At 33.6% G+C, this 13,079-nt stretch overlaps 1 long non-coding RNA gene and 1 pseudogene across 1 annotated transcript; both read left to right on the top strand.

The window, feature by feature from the left end:
- The first annotated feature begins 620 nt into the window (after window positions 1-620).
- Window positions 621-1,196, top strand: LOC109150895. The gene is made up of 3 exons (XR_002049244.1): window positions 621-677; window positions 853-934; window positions 1,128-1,196. It is a non-coding gene; the product is annotated as an uncharacterized LOC109150895 (long non-coding RNA).
- Window positions 1,197-1,921: 725 nt separating this feature from the next.
- Window positions 1,922-3,822, top strand: LOC109150797 (annotated as a pseudogene).
- Window positions 3,823-13,079: the final 9,257 nt, after the last annotated feature.

Below are 13,079 nucleotides of genomic sequence, written 5' to 3'. Positions count from 1 at the left end.
ATCCTTTTACATTAGAGGCTTCAGAGGTTGTTCATAGAAACATAGAGACTATATCTTGGTTGTATTCGGAGTGTTGTACAGAGGATCTTTTTACAAGGATTCCAAATTTAAAAAAATTGGGAATTATAGGTCTAGAGGATTTTGAAAATGAAATTTCAGATGGTTTCTATAATTTTGTGCACTTGGGGCAGCTGGAGAAACTAAGCATCAAAATGTGGCATCTCGAACTTTCTAGTAGTGGCATCCCATGGGCAACTAGTTTTCTACCAAATCTTAAGAAGCTCAAATTGTTTGAGACTAGGTTGCCATGGAGTGATATGAGGCTTATTGGTATGTTGCCGAATCTAGAAATTCTAAAATTGATAGATGCTTGCCAAGGCAAAAGGTGGGAGACATCAGAGGGAGGGTTCCGTCAATTGAAAAGGTTGGTAATTGAAAGCATATGTTTCCAAGATTGGAATGTTGTGGGTGATCATTTCCCTGTGCTTCAACACTTAGAGTTACATGATTGCCGTCACTTGCAAGAGATCCCTATTGCGTTTGCCGATATTACCTCACTTGAATTGATTCAATTAAATAACTGCCGGGATTCCCTTTTGATTTCTGCAAAGCGTATTCAAGACGAGCAGCGAAGCTATGGAAATGAAGCCCTCCTTGTTCGTTCTAAATATTTTCCGGTCTCTTTCTATTTATATTATATCTCTGACTGTTTCCCATTTCATGCTATTTAAATTCTTTGCAATCAATAATTATGTGCATGCTTTCTCTCAATTTTCTGTATCTCATATTTGCTTACCTATATAAATGCGTGTTCACCTACTTTTTTTTAATAACTTAATTTATTGTTTCCAGTATTGATAAAAGTAAACATCTCAAAGGAAGGATATGATGAGGAGGAAGGTAGAGAATGATATCAATGAATGAATAAGGGCAGGTATGTTGCATTTGCAAACAGCTGTTTATTTTGTTTTGTCATTTTTTTTCCTTAAAGAAAAATCATGCTTAGTTAGCTATTTTCATTTTTTTTTTTGGGTATTTCAGTATTGTTTATATGCTTTTAATCTTAATCTTTCATCAGGCATTTGCATTTGGTTTCTCCTTAACATCTAATTCTTAAACACATACAGACAACTACAAAGATTGGGAGGCGATGAAAAGTTAAGATCAGAGGCACAAAGCTAAGCAGAGATGATGATGAAGGTAAGAAGAGACACTGTACCAGTCAACTAGTGATGGTAAGAAGTTTGTTGACTGCTTGCGGGATGGGAAAATAGTGACTGGGATCAAAGTTGACAAGGTAAGACCATTCTCTAGTGTTTTCAAAATTTTGATGTGCAACTTGATTTAATTTTAAATCCTTCTACTACTAAGACAAATATTTTTGGCAATTTTGTTAGCTCATTGCTGTTTTACAACTTTGATTGACACACCAAATCACCAATGCTGATTTGCTTCTTGGCGCAATAAGTTAATGAATATAAATCAGCTGGTAATAACTACTTTGAAATATTCAAATTAATTCTTTACTTTACAGCAAATAGTGAATGTGATCCTGTAAAAGCACCTATATGATACTGGCTGCCAATTGTGTGTTTCATTTAAACATTTACTTAATTTGTCATACATTCTTATCCAGAGACAAGTTTTAAGTCTTATTTAGCAATAGCAATCTTCACTTGAAGCAAATATTTTGATCACATGTTTTGAATTGTTATTCTTTCAAGATTTTCAAATTTTGAGAAGTTGATGACATCTGAGTGTTGAATCCAAAAGCAATTTCATAGTATTGGATGCTGAAGAATGATGTTTATATTATAGAATTTGAATACAAGCAAAATCCTTTGGTATCTATTTCAGGGAATGTGATCGAAATGTATTGCATACTGGCTGCCAATCACTCAAACCAAGAGACTTTTTTGACATGGGTGAAAATGTTGACACTAACATATATGATTGTACTTCAGTCTCAAGTGAAAATCAAAATCCTGTGGTTTTAAATGAGATTGAAAATTTGCAGTTAACAAAAGAAGAACTAAATGATGAAATAACCACGGTTGTTGATAGTGGAAATTTTTTACATTGAAAGAGCATATAATGATTAAATTGTACGGGTTAACATGCTTGCTCTCCTAGAGCTTTGCTCTTTTTCTTCTTATTTTTTGTTCATTTCTGTTTTATTCTTTGAGATCACTACCCTTGAACTGAACTCAAACTGAAATTTGTTTTTCATTTGTTTTTTATGAGGGCTAAGATCTCATTTCTTTTCATTTAATTCCTTACTATATATTCTTATATTCTGTGATCTTAAACTACAATTTGCCTGCAGCAAATTGATTGTGTGCACAACAATACGGTCATGGAATTGATAAGAGGATTGAGAAATCAATTGACTGAGCTCATATCTGGTTTGGCTGTTCAAGATTTGGCTCCAATTAGTTTGGGTTTATCTCACAGCCTTTCAAGATACAAGCTAAAATTTAGCCCTGATAAGGTAAATTGCCATTTGTTTTCAGCAGATGACTTAGATCTAAGATACTGCCTTTATTCTTTTCAGTTTGATTAGTTGTTATGCCATCTATTTTTATTATTTTTTTAGGTCGATACAATTATAGTCCAAGCAATTAGTCTATTGGACGATCTTGATAAAGAGCTAAACACATGCAATTAGGGTACAAGAATGGTATCGTTGGCATTTTCTTGAGCTTGCAAAGATAGTACATGACAATATCCTTTATGCCAAAACTGTGAAGTTGATGGGTGACTGCACAAAAGCTGCAAAGCTGGACTTCTCTAAGGTATTTTTTCATTCCGTTTATTATTTTATTATTGACAATTAATGTCTGGGAAACGCCCATCAGTGTTGTGATTCATTGTTGTTACTATAGGTACTTGATCAATTCAGTTCTCACTATTTGTAGGACTTAATGCCTGAACCTTTCATTGATTAGTTGGTTATTTGCATGAGGAAAAAAACCACATTTTTACAACTTTAGATTGGATTAGTTTCTTTTGATTTCAGATGATGATTCTATTGATTACGGAGTATTATTTTTATTAGGTGTTGGAAGATCTTTGTCTTTTTTTTTTTTTTTTTTTTGGAAACTTTAGATTCTCCCTAAGGAGGTTGAGGCAGAACTGAAGGAAGCGGCCATGATTTCCATGGGAACTGAAGTTAGCGATCTTGATCTAATGAATATTAAAGACCTATGCAATCAAGTTCTGTCATTTTCAGAATACAGAGCTCAGTTTATGATTATTTGAAGAGCAGGATGAATACTATAGCTCCTAATCTAACTGCCCTTGTCTTAGTATTTTTGAATATTCCCAATTAGATGAGGAACATTTAACTATTCAAATTCTGATAGCCAAGAAGTTATGATGAATGTGAATCGTACTTGAACCAAGGAACATTCAAATGTAATTCAGACACTGAGATAACTCCCAATCAGATGAGGTAGTTACATTTATCTAAGTTCTTCCTGTCTTAGTTTTTTTTTTTTTTTTTTTTTTTTTTTTTTTGAATCCATGGTTCTGTTTTTAATATTGGTGTTATCCTCCAGGAGTTTGTGAAGGATCACTTGTTGTTGTTGTTGATGGAGTTTGTCAAATGTTTGTGTTTAGTGTTTAGTATTTTTTTGATCACTTGTTATTGCTGTTGAAGGTTAAGATGAGAGGAATTGCTTGCTGTTGATGGACTTGTTGATTTTGTCAAAAATACTTGTGTAATTAAATATGTAGTTGTTGTTGTTGCTCAAATATTATTGAATACTATTGAATGTTACAATTGATTTTCTTTCCAATTAAATGTGTACATAGAGTTTATTTGTGATTGCAATACGAATTCGAATATAAATATTTTTGAAGGAATATAATTAAATGATAATTATAAAAATATAATAATGTAATTATAAAACATTTAGCGATATTTAATTATGAAAAAAATATATATTTAGCGACACTTGAATAATTGCCTCAAATATTTTAAAAAATAAATAAAGACAAATATTTAGCGATACTTAATAACCATCACTAAAACTTTTAAAAATAAATAAAGAAACAAATTTAGTGACACTTAATAACAACCACTAAAATTTAAATAAATAAATAAATAGATTTATTTAGGGACAGTTACAAAATCACTGCTAAAAGAAAAAGAAAGTACCTTATTTTAATGATGCCAAAAGCGCTGTGAAATAAATCGTTGCAAAATAAGTTTTTCATTAATTTTCGGGGTTGTAGAAAATCGCTGCTAAATGCTTCGCGATACACTATTTAGTCACGGTTGAATAATCGTCGCTAAACACAATGGTGACGGTTTGTAACCGCCGCTAAACATCATAAAAATCATCGCTAAATGCCTTATTTGGTGTAGTGAAAGATGGAGTTGAACAAGAACTTGGGAATGATCACACCAAGTACGAAGTTGAACACGATCATCAGGAATGAAGATGAACGCACCAAGGATAGGAAATAACAATGCTGGATGGCTTCGGAAGGGCAATGATATACACAACCCTTGGGAAGGAAGGCACCAGGGGCGAAGCTTGTCACGAACAACTCTTGGGAATGAAGGCACCAAGGGTGAAGATTAACACGAACACCACCACAGCAACATAAACACTCTAGGATTTGCCAACAAAGCCTTCATTGAGAGCAGTAGAGGCGAATGGGAGCAAAGAATAACAAATGATGCAGTAGCCCATAGTAATGAAGATAAACCCAAAGCAACGAGATGAAGATAACTAAGAAAACAAAGTAAAATAAGTAAAATAGAACACCGTTTGTAGATTGTCATACTCCCCCTTACTTGAAACATGGGAAATAATCAAAGGCCTTTAGAGTAGTGCTGAAACTAAACACCTATGGGATAAGGCATACCGCAGATAAAGAAACAAACATGGTTATACCAAAACACAAACACCACGGGGAGAAGTTTGGCAACAACTCCCCCCCCCCCCACCCCCACCCCCACCCCCCCAAAAAAATCCTTCAATTTCACCCAAAAATCGAAAGAATGGCAAAACAACAATCTAGAAAATCTCGCCGAAGGTAGCCTCATGCGCCGGCGCGTGATGACGGCGACGGTGGATGAATGCGATGAAATTTTACAGATAAGGTCGCAAGAAAGAGAGGAATCCATCAGTGTGGGAGGTGAGATCACAAAATCACCAAAGAAGAGGAGATTTGACCGGAAACCCGAAAGCACTTGTTAGGAATAATTGTAATATAGTTTTGATGAGCCAAAATTGTAATTTTAGAATTCCCCATATTTTATTTTGAGTCTAGTGTACAAACTTCAAAATAGACCTGAACCAAATATCCTACGAAATTTAAAGGCAAATAGAACCTCTCAGAATGTTGGTACTTAGGATTTCTTTGCAGTATTTATGCTAAGAAGTCATAGTAGGTCAATGGATAAAGCACTATTGTGTTTTGGTGAAGACTCGTGTTTGAATCTTTGTGACGTCTATTTTGCTCAGTGATACTCAGGCAGAAAGCGTATAAATTGATTATCAATCCAAATATGAGTAATAGGTTGTCACGGAGCATTGGTTAGACACTTGAGAAGCATTGTGATTGGACATGGTTTTGATTCTTGAGGATAGCGTTTTATGAAGAAATAACACCTGGTAAATGCTGTCGAAACAATTTAAAGGATAGCTTCATTCTCTATACTTCTTCTTTCTCGCATTTGAACTAGAAGCAGAGAGCATGGCCGGAATTTCTTTATGAAGATTTTATCTTCTTCAAGCAAGAGCAGAGCACGGCATTTCTTATCAGATTTTCTCTTCCTCAAGAGCAAGAGCACGGTCGGATTTGAAGATCTGAACATGAAGATTTACTTTTGTCAGAAGATATTTCATCCAAACCAAAAGAAGATTTATTGCAGAAGATCAGCCGCAATATATGACTTTTGAAGATTACACAGATGAAGTTTTTCAAATAAATCTGATAAAGCTATTCTCCACCGAAAGCTGCTGCATTTAATTGCTTCAGAGCAAGTTGCAAATTGGAGCATCGCAAATCAGATGGACGGCTAGGATTGAAGAAGCTACAACGGCTATATGGTCTTTGTTGGCTATAAATACGGGCAAGGATTGAAGACTTGAAGCAGAGGCAATACACAATACAGAGAGCAATATTTGAAATATTCAGTTCATCATTCTTGAGCTATCTGCGTAGAAATCTTCAAGTCTTTAGAAGAGAAATTTATTTTCTCTATATCTTTTCTCTACTGTGTGTAGAAAGAGGGTTAAGTGTAGCTGTGTGCAAAACACTAACCTGTTGAGTGTAGCTGTGTGCGAGACACTCGTGAGTGTAGCTGTGTGCAAAACACTCGTCGTTGCTAAGTGTAGCTGTGTGCAAGACACTTTAATTAGTTGGCGTAGGAGTATAGCTGTGTGCGAAGTACTCGTGGAGGAGTGTAGCTGTGTGCAAGACACTCGGGGGTTGGGTGTAGCTGTGTGCAAAACACTCAAAGAAGTGCCTGTGTAGCACTTATTCACTATTGTAACTGTGTGTGGAAAGTAGTGAATTTTCTCCTAGACGTGAAAGGAGAAAAGTGGAGTAGGGGGATTACGCCACCTCCGAACCACTCTAAATTGCCTCTATCATTTACTTACTGCTCTCATTTATTTATCACTGTGAACTAACCCATTCTTATATTTGCTATTCATCATCTGGGTTCACCTACGTATGCATGCAATATAGTTCATATCTAATATAATTTCTTCTATCTGCATTTATTAATTATTTCCTACAAGTTAATGCAAGTTGACTATTAAAATATATATATTATCTAGCTAGCATATCTTTATACGTATACATGCATGCATGCATACCCACATAAACCATTTATTGACATTGCATATTGAATTTTGACTAACCCATTTCGTACACAGATAAATTCATCTGGGTTTAATACTTTTCACGTTCGCATGCGAGTCAAAATTTGCATACATATTATTTGAGCTATTTCAAGCATACCTAACGTAGTGCATGTGATATATCTCTCTAATTTTACGTAACACTTTACTGTTGAATTATTCCGCTGTGCACCCAAGTTAAATATCTTGTTATTTATTTGTAACTTGGAGTTGAAATTATCAAAGTGTTATTAATTGTGAAAAAGTTTAGAAAGTCTATTCACCCCCCCCCCCCCCTCTAGACTTTCTACCACCCTATCGGGACCAACAGCACTCCTGACGGCGATGGCGGCGCGTGTGGCCGCGTGCAGCGGCGAATCGTGATGGGTTTTACGGCGAAGACTCGCGACAAGGTTCCGAGTAAGGCTGTGGTGTTAGTTTCTTCGAACAATAGCCAGATCAGAAGAGTGTCGGAATGAGATGGGCAGCCACGTATTGTCTAAAAAAATGGTGTTTTCATAAATTTTTAGAAAGAAGATAGCGTAAAAAACTTAGGCTTTGATACCATGTTCAAATTGAGGAACTGAAAAGCCTAGCGGGTGGAGAAAAACAACCACCCGCCAGTTAGGCGAAAGCACAATATGTTAACAACCAAAGACAAAGAGAACAGAAAGAATATATTATAATGAAAGATTACAATTGATTGTATCTATGTGTATCTACGTACCTCTATATATACTAAACTACGTACTAAATTAACCCTAATAGAAATAGGAAACTAAGTCCACCCTACTAGGAGTTTTCAAATATTCAATAAAGGTTTCATAATATTCAACACCTTCCACTCAATATGCTTATTGCATTGACACGTCTATTAATATAAGACATACAATATATGTAAGTACTTGACATCACTATATCAATAATAATTATTAATTATTTATAAATTTACATACGTTTCCATTATCTCTTTGATGTCATCACGTGGCTCGAGACCAGTTGAATCAAATCAATAAATTTCATATAATTGAGGGCAAACCGCCATCAGCATCGAGTGTCCACTACAAATAAATAATTTATTAGTTTTAAGTGAATATAATGTATAATGTTGACTCAAAGACCCTGTCAAAGTTATGTGCAAAAAGGATTCCAGTTCTATGAAGGAATACTGTCCTAAAAAGAATAGATATTGAAGAATACTAGTTCTAAGAGGAATTGTTATTGAAGATCTTCTAGTTCTAGTTTGATTAGGAATCGCATTATTGTTCACAAATCTGTTAGAAGTAGCTACTATAAATAAGGGTTGTCCTTTATCACAGAAATCAGGCATTCAACATTGATCTTGTGAGGTATGAGAGTCTTTGAGAATCGGATACTAAATTCCCCTAGAAAGTAGTACATGTGTTTAGGTTTCAATAGTTTGATAGGAAAGATCATTCTATTGTGTAATCTCTGGTTCCAAACAGTGTACTTTAAATATTAAGCTTTTAGTGGATTTAGGCAAATTCTCAAATTGAGAAGTGCCTCGCAGATTAGGGTTGTTTGCCCGAACTGCGTTACAGATCGTTTGTGTTACATCGTAAGTTTCAACATCACTGTGTGTTGCGCTTATATATATTTCATATAATAGAAGTATATTATATATAAGTAATTGTATTTAAAACGTAATTAATACTTACTTGAGAACATATGGGGCTAAATAACATTTTTTTTCTTCCCATATTGTATGGTGACATTTATATACGCTATCCTCTCATCTCTAGTCATCATTTTTGGTTGAATACAATGTGGATTTAGGAAGCCATACGTGTGTTTTGAGTCCATGTACCAAAATCTTTGTAAAGACTCCTATTCACAATCATAATCAATTATATATGTATTACTAAAAATTAGATGATAAATAAAAGGGAAAATTGTAAAAAATGCCCCTCTATAATATGCCAATTATCAATGTCACCCCTGAATTATGAGTGGTGTAAATGTTGCCCCTCAATTATCAAAACGGTGCACATATAGCCCCTCCGATAACGGACATGTGGTTCCCCATTAGTGTACGACACCGTTAAGTTGGAGTAAATATGTAATTTAGTTGTTTTTTCCCTCCCTCGATTCGAAGTACCAGCGATGGACAGCGGTGGGGAACCACAGGTCCGCTACGGGAGGGGCTATATGTGCACCATTTTAATAATTGAGGGGCAACATTTACACCACTCATAATTCAGGGGTGACATTAATAATTGACATATTATAGAGGGGCATTGTTTACAATTTTCCCTAAATAAAATTAAAACTATTATGAACAAATAATACTAAAGAACTTATTACCTTATAAAGAACTGAAAAAAGAGAAATATGGATGGTCTTCATATTTAAGAAACGCATGATCTCTACACTCTCAAGCTACAACTCATAAACAATGTTGCCCATAATACCACGAGACATATGAATCACAAGATTGTGTTCAAGACTGCTTGCTATTCTATATGCCTTTTTGCATACAGGACTCAAAGAATCCGGATCAGTTAAAGTGAATTCATGATGATGAGATTGCAAAACAGATTGAAAAGTCAATTTGCCCATTCCTTTTAACTGTGAATTCTAATATAAGTAAGAATTATTATTATTTTTTTTTAAAAAAAGTAAATTACATACTATTTTAAAAAAAAAATATTTACAGTGTACATACCTCATCAGCTTGAGTACATAACTCTACTAACTTTTTTGGCCAAATAATATAGCGTTGAAATGCAGCACATAAAAGCTGAATATCACTGATGAGGAATGGTACATTTGCACTTAGATTAAAAACTTTATCTACGCTCACCTTCACTTGATTTGCATCTAGTACAACGATATATACGTTATCCTCCTGCCTTGATTGTACAAATTGGTGAATAGGAGTCTGCATAGAACTAAATTGCTTCATCATCTCAGCAATTCTTGCTTCAAATTGCTAACTTAATTGCTGACTTTGTTTTTCTAACGCCTCAGCAACAACAGAATCAACTATTCATTTTCTGTAGGTGTTTGGTGATGTTTTGCATGGCCAAATACGCTTTTATACCATATCATCTTCACATGCATCTAACACGCCCATGAATCCCATGATGCTCATCAGTACCTAGCGCAACAGACAATACATCTTGTCTTCCCGACTCAACCAATTCTCCTCGAGAAGCTTACAACTCGAGAGAATCCTAACATATATACAAAATATTCAATAATAATTACTATTATATTTTGTCAATTTTATTCAACATAACTATTAAGAGTAAATACCAGCCAAGGTCCCTCGAGTTTAGTGGTTCCGCCATCAATGGTCCTAAACTTTCGTTTTGACCTTCCGTCATCCTCTGAATTTCAAAAATGACCTACAATAGTCCTTCCGTTAAGTTTATCCATCTTATCCGTGAAATCTTAGGGGCATAATAGTCTTTTTGTTTAATTCCCCCCAAATAAACAATTTATTGATAAAAAAGGAAGAAAAACACATCCCTCCCTAACCCTAATCCATTTCCGTCCATCGAAGTAGACAAATTCCTAAAATCGAACCCGGAAATGCAGAGAAGGCATCAAGGACACGAGAAGATTCCAGTCTTAGTCAATCTAATAAGGTTAAAATTCTCATTGACGACAGCAGCCGATCACCGCAGTCCTCGCCACCATGGGCATCGACGACATGAACAATGGTACTGCATCAGAACCACCTAAAGGTTCCACATCCCATCTAACTCCTTTGATCATTGACGAACTTTTTGGGCTCTCTCTGGAGGGCGAAGAAGAGGCCCCCGTAAAGGAATACAAACCCGTGAAGGACCCGAGGCGAATTGCCTGGAAGTATGGAAAAAATTTTTTAGCTTACATTTTTAGCTTTGTACTTTCATTTTGCTGTAATGGGTTTGTTTTGTTGTTAAAATTATTTGTATGCGTTGAGCTTTACCAACTGGTTCGGATGTTCCGCGACCGATTGATCAAGTTATCAAGAGAACTATAAAAGACTGAATTTTGATTCTTATATGATTGATGAACTTTCTGCGGATACATATATCTCTATATGTGAATTTATCTAAGGTTGCATTCCCACGGTCAATGTTGTGAAAGTTCTATGCAGTTGTGATTTTTGATCGACTGAATGTGTATTTGGATGGGAAATAAATGAAAAGACTATTATGCCCTTATATTTCACAATTGAGATGGAGAAATTTAACGGGAGGACTAGCGAAGGTCATTTTTGAAATTCAGAGGATCACGGATGGTCAAAATGAAAGTTTAGGACTATTGGTGGCGGAACCACTAAATTCGAGGGACCTTAACTGGTATTTACTCTAACTATTAATGTAGAAAATTATAACATATTTACTTACAATTTTTTCCGCGACCAATCTAGTTGCTTCAGTGTGGAAATTTCATGACTTATCCATTCATGATCTCTTGCACTTTTCGTGGAGGAATTAGAGGATTAAATGTATACGATGGATCTAAATCTGCAAGTTCTTGTTGTTCTTTCATCTTCTCTTCCATCATAATCTTCTCCGACGTTTGATAGCCCCCTGGAGCTAAAACATGTGGATGAACATTATTAGCTGGTATGTGTTGATATTTTTTTCTTATTGCCTACATAATAAAAATAAAATATTAATTAATTATATATAATTAATATATTTGAGTTAATAATTGATAGAATAATAATGATACCTCATATTTTGGACCTGTATGATGCTGAACAATCTCATCCCATATTTCTTGGTCAAGGTACGTGTACTTATCACATGAGTTTTTATGTGACAAAGTAACGTATATATACTTGTTGACCAATTATGTTTTAAAATCTTTCCACCGTTCACCCACATATTTCATCCAATGGCGCTTCATTTCGGTTGTGTTGGAAATATCATAAGTGTTGGGAATAATGAGCCAAAGTCAACTTAATATCGTAAAAGAGTATTTATAATACACACGAAAATATATATAATACTATTCAATATATATCCGAATATATATATATATATATATATATATATATATATATATATATATATATATATATATATACATATATATATACATATGTATGTATATATATATATATATATATATATATATATATATATATATATATATATGTATATGTATGTATATATATATGTATATGTATGTATATATATATATATATATATATATATATATATATATACATACATATACATATATATATACATACATATACATATATATATACATACATATATATATATATATATATATATATATATATATATATATATATATACATATACATATACATTGTATATGTATATATATATATATATATATATATATATATATATATATATATATATATATACATATATATACATATACAGATATATGTATATATATATATATATATATATATATATATATATATATATATATGTGTATGTATATATATATATATATATATATATATATATATATATATATATATATATATGTATGTATGTATGTATATATATGTATGTATGTATGTATGTATATATATATATATATATATATATATATATATATATATATATACATACATACATACATACATACATACATATATATATATATATATATATATATATATATATATATATATATATATATAGAGGGAGAGCTTCAAGTGAGAACCAATGTTTAGGTAGGAACATAAGAACTAATCTAAACCTTTAAATCCCATCCAATCAACGTTTTATATTAATTAATAAGTAATAAGGAGACCATAAGTATAAATAATTTCAAGGGATACTAAGGTAATTTTCAGCATCCAACAATTAATAATTAATATTGTATTTTAAATTATCCCAAGAATATAGGAGGAGTAGATGATTCAGGACTCTATTCTTTCAGCTTTCCGTGAATGGCATCGCTGCAACAGAACCTCTCCGGCCAACGCCAGAAAATCTGAGAACGGCACCGCTGCAACAGAATCCCTCCGACCAACGCCAGAAAAACTCTGCCGGACCTGTGCACCCTGAAGCAACCAAGGGCGTGGACCAAGTGATCTTCCCCAGTCGGAATAATGGCAGCAGAATACCATCACAGTAAGATCTATATTTGAATACGTAACTATGGTTGTTTTCAAAATTTAAATTCATAGGGACGGGTAATGGAGTGTGTAATCATGCAGTTATAGGCTAGTTTAAATAATATAACAATGTGTGGAAC

The sequence above is a fragment of the Ipomoea nil genome, unplaced genomic scaffold (assembly GCF_001879475.1).
Source record: "Ipomoea nil cultivar Tokyo-kokei standard unplaced genomic scaffold, Asagao_1.1 scaffold2280, whole genome shotgun sequence".
NCBI lineage: Eukaryota > Viridiplantae > Streptophyta > Magnoliopsida > Solanales > Convolvulaceae > Ipomoea > Ipomoea nil.
Note: the sequence above shows the minus strand (reverse complement) of the source record. Positions and strands in the feature narration are given on the sequence as shown.